We start from the raw sequence: 12,704 nt of genomic DNA on the forward strand, positions 1-12,704 counted from the left end.
TACATTTTTCATATTTTTTCAAATTAAAGAGCAACAGAAAATTTTAGTAAATCTTCTCTAAAATTGCTTAGTTTGTATTGAAGCTTAATATTAGTTAAAAATAAAAATATTGAAAAGCAAAAATAAAGAAAAACAAAACATTAGTTCAGTTCCAGCATATGTTGACATTAACAAAACTATTTTTGTTATATTATTAAAATATTTAATAGTTTGATGAGAAAAAAAGATTTTAGCCTACTCTAAAAAGTTGTTTTATATTGTGATATGTACCTATTCTGATTAAATGAAAGTACTTCCTCTTCGTTTCCTAAATGTTGTACACAAACTATAGAACACAATGAGGATTTCACCGTCGCCGGGGCAGGTTAGCTCTGCATGTTCTCCCAGCACGTGGTTTGCACTTGGTGCTAAGTTTGGGTACTCATGCCAATCTGGGTATTCATGACAATTAGCAATTGTGTACTTCTTCCCTGTGCTTTTAAAAACTCACTGAAAGAGTGAGTTTTATGCTTTTATATTGCCTTAAAATCTAAAAGCAAAACCTATTAGAGAAAAAAATGTACAATAAAATAAATGATTCAATATTTTCTATTAATGTTTTACTGAAAATATTTTTGGCATGAATACTAGATAAGGAAAACAAATCTGTAAGGATGTATTGCTAAGAAAGAAGGAAAGAAACACTTTCCTTATCTCTACATAAATAATGGCCAAGCTGTTGTAACCTACTGCTCCTGATGAAAGAAGAGGTCATTCTTGTATATACTTTCTTTTTTTTCTTTTTTTTTTAAATATTTTATACAGGGAAGTGGGAAGGAGAGAGGAGAGAAACATCAATGTATGCTTTTTGCCTCCCGCCAGGGCTTGTATATACTTTCTGACAGAATGAGGACGTTCATACTGTCCTGATTAGCTGAACAATGTCCTGTGGCATTTTCTCCATTGATTCAACTTCCTGATGGCAGCCTCATTTGCTGTTCATACTGACCTTTTTTCTTTCTGTTTTTACAACCCTTTCTTTTACTAAGAAGAAAAAAAGACTTAAAGTGGTCAGTATGTTCCAAGCTCTAAAAAAAGGCATTTCTAGCCCTGGCTGGTGTAGCTCAGCAGATTGAGCGTGGGCCTGTGAACCAAAAGACTGCAGTTTGATTCCCCATCAGGGCACATGACTGGGTTGCAGGCCAGTTCCCAGCAGGGGCCAGTTCCCAGCAGGGGCCAGTTCCCAGCAGGGGATGCACTAGAAGCAACCATACATTGATATTTCTCTCCTTTCCTTCCCTTCCCTTCCAAAGATAAATAAATAAAAATAAAAAATAAATTTAAAAAGGCATTTCTTTCAATCTTTCATTAAAAAATGAGATTATCCTCATGAATATTCCCACCCGCATTTTACTTCCAAAAATTACTTTTCTAAAATAAAATAATTATTATAGAAATTAATTACTCACCTGGGTAAAACTTTACTTTGTATAACAATTAATTGATTATAAATACACTTTATTTTTATTACATTTTTATATAAATTAGATCAATATGTATTTTTAAATATCTGACTATATTTCTTCAATTTAATCAATAAATAGCAAATAAGGTTTTGAGGTATATTTGTAGGAGAAAAAGATATGAAACAGTAGTTATATACTGATAATCTGCATACAACATATCTTCTAATCTATTTCATCATATAAATTATTGTGGGGGCAAAGTTGAAAAGGCAACTTTACATTCATATAATAAAATACATGTATTGTTTCACCAATATAAACACATGCTAGTATTTTTGAGTTATGATGGAATATAACCTGTCTTCTTACTGAGATTGTATAATACCAATTTAGAACAAGGAGTCTTTCTATGTAGTCTCTATAATAGATGATAAAAATAGATAAAATAGATGTTAAAATAGATGATATGGCTACATATTTACAAGGAAAGCATAACATAGCACATTTTGCAAACTATGTTTCATAGTAAACTAGTTGTATCAAATGTTTCATGTAAGCCATCACGAACTATTTCTGTTCCTTGGTAAATTTAGAAAGTACTGCATTAAAAAGACTCACCTGTAATTACCTCGGCCTGATCAGCAGCAATACTTGATATGCATCATGATTGTTCCCTATTTCTAAAATTAACAAAATACATAAAAACATTTTTCTCAGGATCTCATGGACCTATAACTCTATGTATTTTGGGGGGAATAATAATTTACTGGATCTTAAAATATTTTTAAATGATCAAGAACAACAAAATAAACTTAAATGGAAACTCAGATAATATAACTATAGTTAGTACATACACAAATAATTAATTTCCAAAGTAGAAATGATCTATTCTTGTTTAAAATGTTTGAAAACCATACAAAATTCTTAAAGAAAATATAAACTTCAAAAAAGTTGAACGGCAGTGTGTCATGAACAGATGCCTATCACTACTGACCTTTAATACCAGTGGAGTTTGTAACTAAATGAAGGAAAGGAGAACAAACAAGTCAGGAAGGGTAAATAAATAAATACACAAGCAACAAGGAAGTCATCTAGGATTAACTCCTAACTTCAGCAAATCACAAGTGCATCTAGTTTGAAGAAGTTAATACACATTTAGAATCCAAACTGCATAAAACACTTTCAACTTTTTATGCTTTGCAGTGCAAGGCACACAGTAAACAGGAAAGAACGGAGGAGAAAGACAACCCACTGAACATACTCACCAATTCTGAAGATTGTGAAAGCTTATTATCAAACGCAAATATAATGTGGAAAACAGACAGAGAGCAGGATAACAGCTAAGGGGTGGGGAGGTGAGGGGGTGGGAGGATGGAGCACCATATCCATATTCCATTAGCTCACTCCTTCATATCCTTGATATCTATATGCAGAAATTGCCTTTCAACAAGGCCAGTCTTAATCATTGTTACATAGTGTTACAATACATCAACTCAAATCACCACACCAGTAAATGTTAATGATGCCCATTATCTCTTTTGTTCCTCAAGTGACTTGTCATCTCTGCATTAATTTATTTGGTTATTTAGTTATTGTGTTAATTATTCCTTATCTGTCTTTATAGAATGCAAACTCATGGGGAGCTGAAATGTTTTCTCTATTTTCTTCATTTATTTTTCCCAAACATGGAGATTAAGACTCAGGATATGGAAGTTACCAATAAATATTTCTCCAATAACTTAGTTTAAATAGAATAATTTACACAATTCTTCTAATATGTCCACTTATTAACAAAATAAAATTGACTACTATAGTTTAGAATTTTTTTCAGCATACATACAGAGGATACATAAATTGAAAGCTACTTGAATTATTAAAGAAAGTTCATAAATTTAAATGATTGATATCAGTACATCATACATTCTAACTATAACAAAATATTAGTATACATTAATAATAAAGAAAGAAATTTAAAGTAAGACTGCTCATTCATAATCTTATAAAGAATTGATGTGTGACAAATTAAAAATGGCAAATTATAAAATACTACAAGCTCTGCTATGAGGGAACTTTACAGTTCTGAGTAATTTACATTTGTAAATATCTCATGATTCAAAGAAGAAACAATGATCAAATTTTAAAATAACACAAGCTCTTTCATGGGGAACATTTATAGTCTTGAATGCTCTGAATTAAAAATAAGAAAGACTAAAAATGTATTTTTAAATTTACTTGTTAGGAAGTTACAAAAAAATGACAAAACTTAAAAACGGGGCATATTCTATTTCCCAAAGCTGGTTGAAGTAACATGTGCTCCTTCAACAGTGCAATTGACTCTCATCCCAACAAGTGGGGTGTTGTTCATTTTGTTCCCTTTGAATCTCGGCAGAAAATTGTGACCAACCTTTTTAGTAGATGGTGGCAGAATGATGATAGGTCAACCCTGAAGTTTGGTTATAAAGAGAATAGAACTTCCCTTGATTTATTCTCTTACAAAAGTTTCCATGGGAAACAGGAGCTTGCATGTAAAAAGTCCAAATATTGGGACACCTTTATGCCGAAGAGACCAGGTACAGAAGCCATGCGTGTAAGAAAGATGCTCTGGGAACTTTAGCTGTGCTGGCCTTCAGCTCTTTGAGTTTTCCCAGCATCAACTACTAGACTTATAAGAGGCATAATGTTTTCTCTTGGTTTCAAAATACAACAGAAGATACCAAGTGGAGTAGAGACAAAACTTCCCTGGTGCTCCCTGTCTTAATCTCTGACTCACAGACCCTGTGTGCGTAATACATAGTTGTCAAGTTAGTTAAAACTAGAAACTATGTTTACCAAATTCTGCTTTCATGTATATTTCTTACTTGGAGTGGACCAAAACAGGAAAATGAATAAGCATTGAGAGTGGGAAACAGAGAAGTCGTTACTTTTCCAAGGTCTCAGAAGCCAGTCAGGTTGAAAGAGAGGCATAGAGATATCCAGTGTACACAAAAATAGCCATAGTCCCTGGGACTACTGGCCTCGGCAGCCAACAGTGTGTGCAAATCAACTGCCAAGCTCATACCTGAAGCAAATTCCACAGATTTCTCCACTGATTTTCATTTCATAGTTCACTTACATAGTCAGACATGCACACCTTCTAGAATATTCCTTAAAGTTTGCATTTGCTCAACTACTTCAGTGACAAAGCCTTGTGGTTGAAAGTAATTGTACCTATCTTTCAATTCTTTGTGAATTCTACTTAGCTAATTGCTTTCATATTTATGTAAATCCTATTTCTATAGTAAGCTTTTTAGCTCTATCAGAGGTTTAGTAGTTCTACATTTCTAATAAAACTTTGCCTAAAACAACTATGAATTTATCACTTATATTAAAATATCTATGGCAAATATAAACCTTCAATTTTATATTAGAACTTCCAAGTTTATTTATTAGAAACTGCATCATTGGATATGAGATCAGGAATATAACATAGCTGCAAAACAAAAAACATAAACTCAAGCTTCGGTGATTTTGATACATAGGGAATGGGGATGACAAACATTTTTTTTGTTAAGGGTCAGATAATGAGTTCTTTAGTTTGTAGGGTTTTTTTCCCTTTTTTAACATTCACTTGAGAACATGCTCATTGATTTTTGAGAGAGAGGAAGGCAAGGAGAGAGAGAGAGAGAGAGAGATACTGATGTGACAGAGAAACATGGGTCAGTTGCCTCATTTACGCACCCGGACCAGGTACCAAATCTGTGACCTAGGCATATGCCTACACTGGGAGTCAAACCCACAGTCTTTTATTTTATGGGACAGTGTTCCCACCAATTGACCCATAACAGCCAGGGCTATTCTGTGCTCCTTATTGTCTTTATTGTAACCATTCAACTCTGCAGAAGTGATTGTTGCTATGTTCCAATTAAATTTTATTTACACAATAACTGTTAGCAGTCCAAAATTGTCCATGGACCATAAGTTGTTGAACCATGGTTTACAGAATCATGTCGAAGCAATTAAAATGAGAAGGACTTCAGACTTTATTTAACTTTGGAATCTACTCAATTCAAACTTACAAAAGTGCTGTGTACAAAATCATTTTATTACACTTTGATCATTCACTACTTCCTCATTTCTATCATACATTCACCTTCCTAGGAAATAACCTAGATACTACAGTTCGGCTTTTCAGATATTAGCCTATTTCTAATTAAAGTCTAATTTTACATATAATTGACAAAGTACATTGACTTATGCTCTCACAATCTCCTGTGCATCAACTCATTATGTGTTCCAAATATTCTCCCATATTTGTTATGGAAATCTGGTAAATACGTGGGATCCCCCTACGATAAAGTATCTGGGGAAATGGTGGTACGTGAAATTCAAACTGATGGAACCTCACAGTACTGAACTTTAGCTTGTCAAACAAATGTGTGGGTTTATTCCCTTTGCTCCATGCTAATAATAATGCACTGCTTAAGGAATAAAAAAATAGAATAAATAGAACCACTGCTCAGAGAACCTGAATAATTTTTTAACGCTTGCACTTTGTGGATTTCATACCTTCTAGCAATGAAATCTTAGGTTTATTTGGTTACCCTTAGAAGAAAACAAGTTACTGTGACATCCCCCAAAAACATCTGTAATTGTATCTGCAGGCAGCTTCGGGGCGGCTCCTTCATTAAGACCCTGCATTCTGTAGCTGCTGTGGTCTGTTTAAAAAGTCTCAATAGATACTGCTCACAACCAGCCATTCCTTTCTCATACCATGACCAAACTGCTCAAAGTAGATCATTCATTGGCTAAATCCACACACATTATTTATGCCACTTAACAATAAATATATCAGTCTGTAATTTTTTTCTATTTTTCTAATAGGACTTACTTCTCTGACAGAATTACATTTCAAAAAATAAAAAATCCATTATGACAATACAAAAGACTTAATATTGAATATTTCTATCACTATGCATTGACATTGAACAGTGACTGGCTAAGAGGATTTGTCTTTCTCCTCCCTGAGACATGGCATTATTAAAAATTTTAAAGCATTATCAGCCAACTGCAGCTGTTGATTATTTAATTACAGTGAGCTTCAATTTTAGGTATTTAAAGCGAATGTCACCCTCTTCCTAAGTAAATAATCATATTTTCATTTTTTAAAGATTTTATTTATTTATCTTTAGAGGGAAAGGGAAGGAGAGAGGGAGAGAAACATCAATGTATGGTTGCTTCTCGTGTGTTCCCTGCTGGGAACTGGCCTGCAACCCAGGCATGTGCTCTGACTGGGAATCAAATCACGATAATCTGGTTCGCAGGCCCGCGCTCAATCCACTGAGCTACACCAGCCAGGGCTGATATTTTCATTTTTAAATTTAATTCAGGCAGGTATTTTAAAATTTGTGATTCACTGATATACATGCATATATTTTAGCATCATTAAATCCCCAGAAATTTTATAAATAATTATACATGTGATTTTTATCTGGTGGAAAAAAGAGGTCTATAGATACCAGTAGATTGAAAAATGGAACCATAAGTAAAAAATAATAATTAGTAAAAAAAGTCATTGTTGTTATTAAGATTGAAAATATAACTTTTTCTATTTTCCTCACTTCCAATAGCAATGTGTTTTAATTTGACCATGGTACCTTAGACACTAAAATTATTTTATTTCTCTATGAAAAGCCTTTAAATTAACATTTAAAGACAATCTTTATATCACATGAAAAGTATTGAATAAGATTTAAGAGAAATGAGTGCAGAAACTTACCTTTTGCTAAAATCAATCAATAACATTATGTGACAAATGAATATATTGTAAATCAGAATTTTTCATCATGCTTCCCATAATGACACATGACCCTGTGATATAACACAGCTATTTTTTTAAGAAGTTCTTTTCAGGGTTGTCATATAATCAGACTTTTCTAAGGCCTTTGCCAAGGCAACAACTGTTTTTTTAGTATTTGCTATTTGTAAAAGCCCAAACAAGTTTTTGTTGGCTGTTTGATTGATTCTGTTGTTTGGATGGCTTTATCCTTCAAAGTATTTTTAAAACACAAAATCAAGCCTTTCGAACATGTTCATCAAATTAAAGATCTGGGCGAGGGTAGAAGAGAGCTAATAGGGCATATTTCTAAATATCTTTATATAACATTCAAGTTAAAAATAAAATAGAATCCAGTTTCAGAAGAATGAATGAAATGGAAAACACTTAACTTCCTGTTTACTTAGTTTTTGTGAAATCTCTTGTAGCTTAAAAATGCTATGATTTCAGTTTCAAGAAAGTCTGGTAAACAAACCATGAAAACAATACTGCATTGATCAGGGTAATGGATTGAATGAGATGTAATGAGTATTGCTGATTCCATTTCAACAGAATCAAGCGATTAAACACCAAAGGTTAATTACTCCCATCAGCTACTCAGATGTTTTCTTTTGTTTTTAATTGTTCAAGTACAAGTTTCTACCCTTTCTCCTACCCCAGCCCAACCCCCTAGCCCTCCCCACCTCCCTCCCATTTTCCACCCCTTCCCCATTGCTATCCATATGTTCTTTATAATTGTTCCTGCAATCCTTCACCCTTTTCCCTTGAAGTTTCCTCCCCTCTCCCCTCTGGTCACTGTCAGCCTGTTCTCTATTTTAGTGTCTTTGGTTATATTTTGCTTGTTTGTCTGTTTTGTTGTTTAGGTTCCTGTTAAAGATGAGATCATATGGTATTTGTCTGTCACCACCTGGATTATTTCGCTTAGCATAATGCTTTCCAATACCATCCATGCTGTCCCAAAGGGTAGGAGCTCCTTCTTTCTTTTCACTGCATAGTATTCCATTGTGTAAATGGACCATAGTTTCTTGATTCACTCATTTATTGATGGGCACCTAGGTTGCTTCCAACACTCCGCTACTGTAAATTGTGCTGCTGTGAACATTGGGGTACATAGGTTCTTTTGCATTGTTGTTTCAGAGTTCTTAGGATATAATCCTAGCAGTGAAATTGCCTGGTCAAAAGACAGATCCATTTTTAATTTTCTGAGGAGATTCCATAATGTTTTTCATCAAAATGTCCATACTACCCAAAGCAATGTATAGATGCAATGCAATGCCTATTAAAGTTCCAATGGCATATTTCACAGATATAGGACAAACACTTCAAAAATTTATATGAAACTATAAATGACCCTGAACAGCAGCTGCAATTTTGAGAAAGGAGAGCAAAAAGTAGGACGAATCACAATACCTGATGCCAAACTGTCTTACTAGGCCACCGTAATCAAAACAGCCTAGTACTGGCATAAAAACAGACAGATAGACCAATGGAAGAGAATAGAGAGCCCAGAAATAAACCCAAGTTTCTACGATCAATTGATATTCGACAAAGGGGGCAGCAACATAAAATGGAGTAAAAATAGCCTCTTCAACAAATGGTGTTGGGGGAGCTGGACAGCTACATGCAAAAAAATTAAAAAAGGAAACTCCAGCACCAACTCACGCCGTGCACAAAAATAAATTCAGGGTGGATACAAGATTTAAATATAAGCTGTAACACCATTAAAGTCCTGGAGGAGAACATTGGCAGGAAAATCTCAGATATTTCACACAGCAGTATTTTCACTGATATGTTCTTTAGAGCAAGGGACATAAAGAAAAGAATGAACAAATGGGATCTCATCAAAATAAAAAGCTTCTGCACAGCTAAAGAAAACAGTGTTAAAATAAAAAGAGAACCACCCTAACTGGTGTAGCTCAGCAGATTGAGCATGGGCCTGCAAACCAGAGCATCATGGTTTGATTCCAAGTGAGGGTACATGCCTGGGTTGCAGGCCAGTTCCCAGTGAAGAACATATGCGAGGCAACCATACATTGATATTTCTCTCCCTCTCTCCTTCTCTCTCCTCGAAAGATAAATTAATAAAATCTTAAACAAGAAATAAAAAAAGACCCAACCATATGGGAAACATATTTGCCAGTGATACCTTAGACAAGGGTTTGGTCTCCAGAATAATTCACACAAATCTACTCTAAGAAGACAAGCAACTCAATTAAAAAATGAGCAAAGGACTTGAACAGACACTTCTCCAAGGAGGGCATACAGAGAGTCCAGATACACATGAAAAGATGCTCAGTATCACTAGCTATCAGAGAGATGCAAACTAAAACCACAATGAGATACAAACTCACACCAGTCAGAATGGCCATCATAAACAGAGCAACAAACAACAAGTGTTGGAGAGGTTGTGGAGAAATGGGAACCCTAGTGCACTGTTGGTGAGATTGCACACTGACGCAATCACTATGGAAAACAGTGTGGGATTTTCTCAGAATACTCAGATATTTTCATTTTAGTTACCAGGTAAATGAATTAAAGTAGAATCTGGGACCGTGTACTTTAATCAATCATGTTTCAAAAGGATCCCACCTAGGTACAATGTCTCATTCTAATGAAGCAGACAGCCTATTGTTACCTCTGCTTATTGAGTTGACCTAAAAACACTACTTGTGAATACTATAATTGGAAGGATAACCCACTCTTTAGCGCCATAGAACAAAAGGAACTTAATCATAGGGTTACTTGTGATTGACGATCTATTAATTAAGAAACAGAAAGTTGTATTCTAAAGAATGACACTCTTCAAATTATAAGTATATTACTGTGAATCTTTTTATATATGGCAGAATCGGCCTGAGATATAAATATTTTTGACATAAGAGAGCATTGTTTTCAAGGGTTTTCTGTGAAGACAGCAAACCATCTAATTCAAACCAGGAGAATTTAGATGTGTGACTGACCAGGTTCTCTTGGCAGAAGAATAGTAAGTAGTACATGGAAGTTAAAGTTCCGGACCATAAAGGTATTTATTATGTTTTCCATTGAAGTGTAGACTTCAAGCATCCCATTTGGTTATATTAACTCTCTATCAGCACTTGAACAGGTGATTTGCAGGTACCTGGTGATGTGAATCCAATAAATACTTTTCTTAACAACTCAACAGAATATACTTTCAGGCTGGATTCAAGACCAAAAGAAAAATATATAAACATGAATAAATACAATATAATTATATAGTCACAGAAAATGTAAATTAAGGGTGAAGATCAAAGCTTAATGGGCTAATGCCCTGGTTATTTACTAGTGGTCAGACTTAAGCGGGGATGAGTGGATAAGTAACTAGTGCTTATTATGTGGCTGACGCATTATAAATACAGAAGCTCAGTGCCATCTGTGGTTGGCCACGTATTCTCCTTCCTTGTATTGTTTTAGAGCGTGCACTACATGATATTTTGCCAAACACATAGTAGTGCATGTTCCCTGCAGGAGGGAACATGCTCACAGGAGGTATGTATGCAGTCCAGCCCATGGCCAGCTCTGGGGAAGGACTGACTGGCCACGAGAGACCTGCACACACTACAGACACTGATTTTATTGTACCTCATTTACTTCTGTGAGTAAAGCATTGTTCCACCGGTGACTTGTATGTTGGTTCTTCCTTGGCTACTTCAGAATCGTAGAATACTGATATCTGTGGGTTCCTTTACAGTGGTTGGCATTGTTAGGATTTTTCCATCCCTCACAGTGGGAATCCTCACTTGGCCTTGGTAGATAGATTTTCCTGCTCCACAGATAGAGTGTCTTGTGTATGATTGTTAGATACAGTTGCTTTATTTATTTGCTTCTACATCCTTAGATATCTTATTTCTGATTGTTATATTCATTATTAAAAATTGAATTTTAAAGTCTCCAAATATTATTGTAGCAATGCCTATTTCTCTCTTCCTTTCTATAATTTTTTGCCTCTTATATTTTGATACTTTGTTATTAGGAACATAAAAGTTTACAATTTTTATATCTTCTTGATGTCAATATTTTATTAATAAATTATTTTAAGTCTTTGGAAAACATTTTTAACTTAAAGTTTTTTTTGTTTTATATTATTAGCAAAGTTACTGAATAGAATATCTTTTTCCAGTCTTTTACTTTAAGCTTATTTGTGTTTTAAGAACCAAAGTGAGAGTTCTGGCCAAGATGGAGGTGTAGATACATTTTACTTCCTTGCACAACGAAAAGGAGGAAAACAAACAATTTAGAAATAACCAGAACTGCCAGAAAATCCAACTGTATGGAAATTTAATGACAAAGGAGTTAAACAACAATGTTCATCTAGACCTGTAGGCGGGGCAGAGATGAACAGCCAGGCAGAGATGGCACATAACAAGGCAGTGGCTGGCTGTCCAGGATGGCTGAAGCTGCAGCTGGCTAACCCAAATATCCTACATTTGCTAGCAGATAAGCCTGAAAGAAAAGCTAGGAAGCAAGACAACTCATGCAACTCAGAGTTCCAGCGAGGGAAATATCTGTGGGGGTTGCAACAGCAGGAGAAACTCCCAGTCTAACAAGAAAGTTCATTGCAGAGGCCCACAATGGACTCTAGAGGTTCCTAAAACACACACAAGCCCACCCACCCAGGAATCAGCACCAAAAAGGGCACAATGCATTTGTGGGATGCAAGGGGAGTGATGGAAAGTGGGGTGAGAGACTAGTAAGCTAGCAAGAAGCACTGTTCCTCTCTGATCCCTCTCCCACATACAGTGCCACAGCCCTGCCCTAGCAAATGCCCAAGGCTCAGCCCCTGAGTGCAAGAAAACAGGTGCACCAAGACAAATAAATATGGCCCAAGTGAAAGAACAGATCAAAACTCCAGAAGAAGAACTAAGGGACAAGGAGATATCCAGCTTATCACATGCAGAGTTCAAAACACTGGTAATCAGGATGCTCAGAGAAATGATTAAGTATGGTCATAAAATAAAGAAAAAATGAAGGCTATACCAAGTGAAATAAGGAAAATAAACAGGGAAACAACAGTGAAGGGAAGGAAACCCTGACTCAAATCAACAATTTGGGAAAAAGGAATAAATAAACAACCAACTGGAACAGATTATAGAAACAAGAATTTTAAAAAATTGAGAGGCTGAGGAACCCTTGAGACAACTTTAAACATTCCAACATCTGAATCATAGGAGTGCCAGAAGGAGAAGAGGAAGAGCAAAAAATTCAAAAGTTATGTGAACAAATAATGAAAGAAAACTTCCCCAACCATGTAGAAGTTGCCAGAAAAATAATTCATCTGAAGAGAAACTTATTTTACATTAGCAACTTTATATTCAACATTCCTAATTGATAGAAAGGAACCTAAACTTTAACTATTAGACATGTCTCATCTATAGATTGAACCCCTAACTCATTGTTCATTGTTGCTGAGACACAAATGATTAAGGCTT

The sequence above is a fragment of the Artibeus jamaicensis genome, unplaced genomic scaffold, assembly GCF_021234435.1.
Source record: "Artibeus jamaicensis isolate MK-2021 breed Jamaican fruit bat unplaced genomic scaffold, CSHL_Jam_final contig_908, whole genome shotgun sequence".
In the NCBI taxonomy this organism is placed as follows: Eukaryota; Metazoa; Chordata; class Mammalia; order Chiroptera; family Phyllostomidae; genus Artibeus; species Artibeus jamaicensis.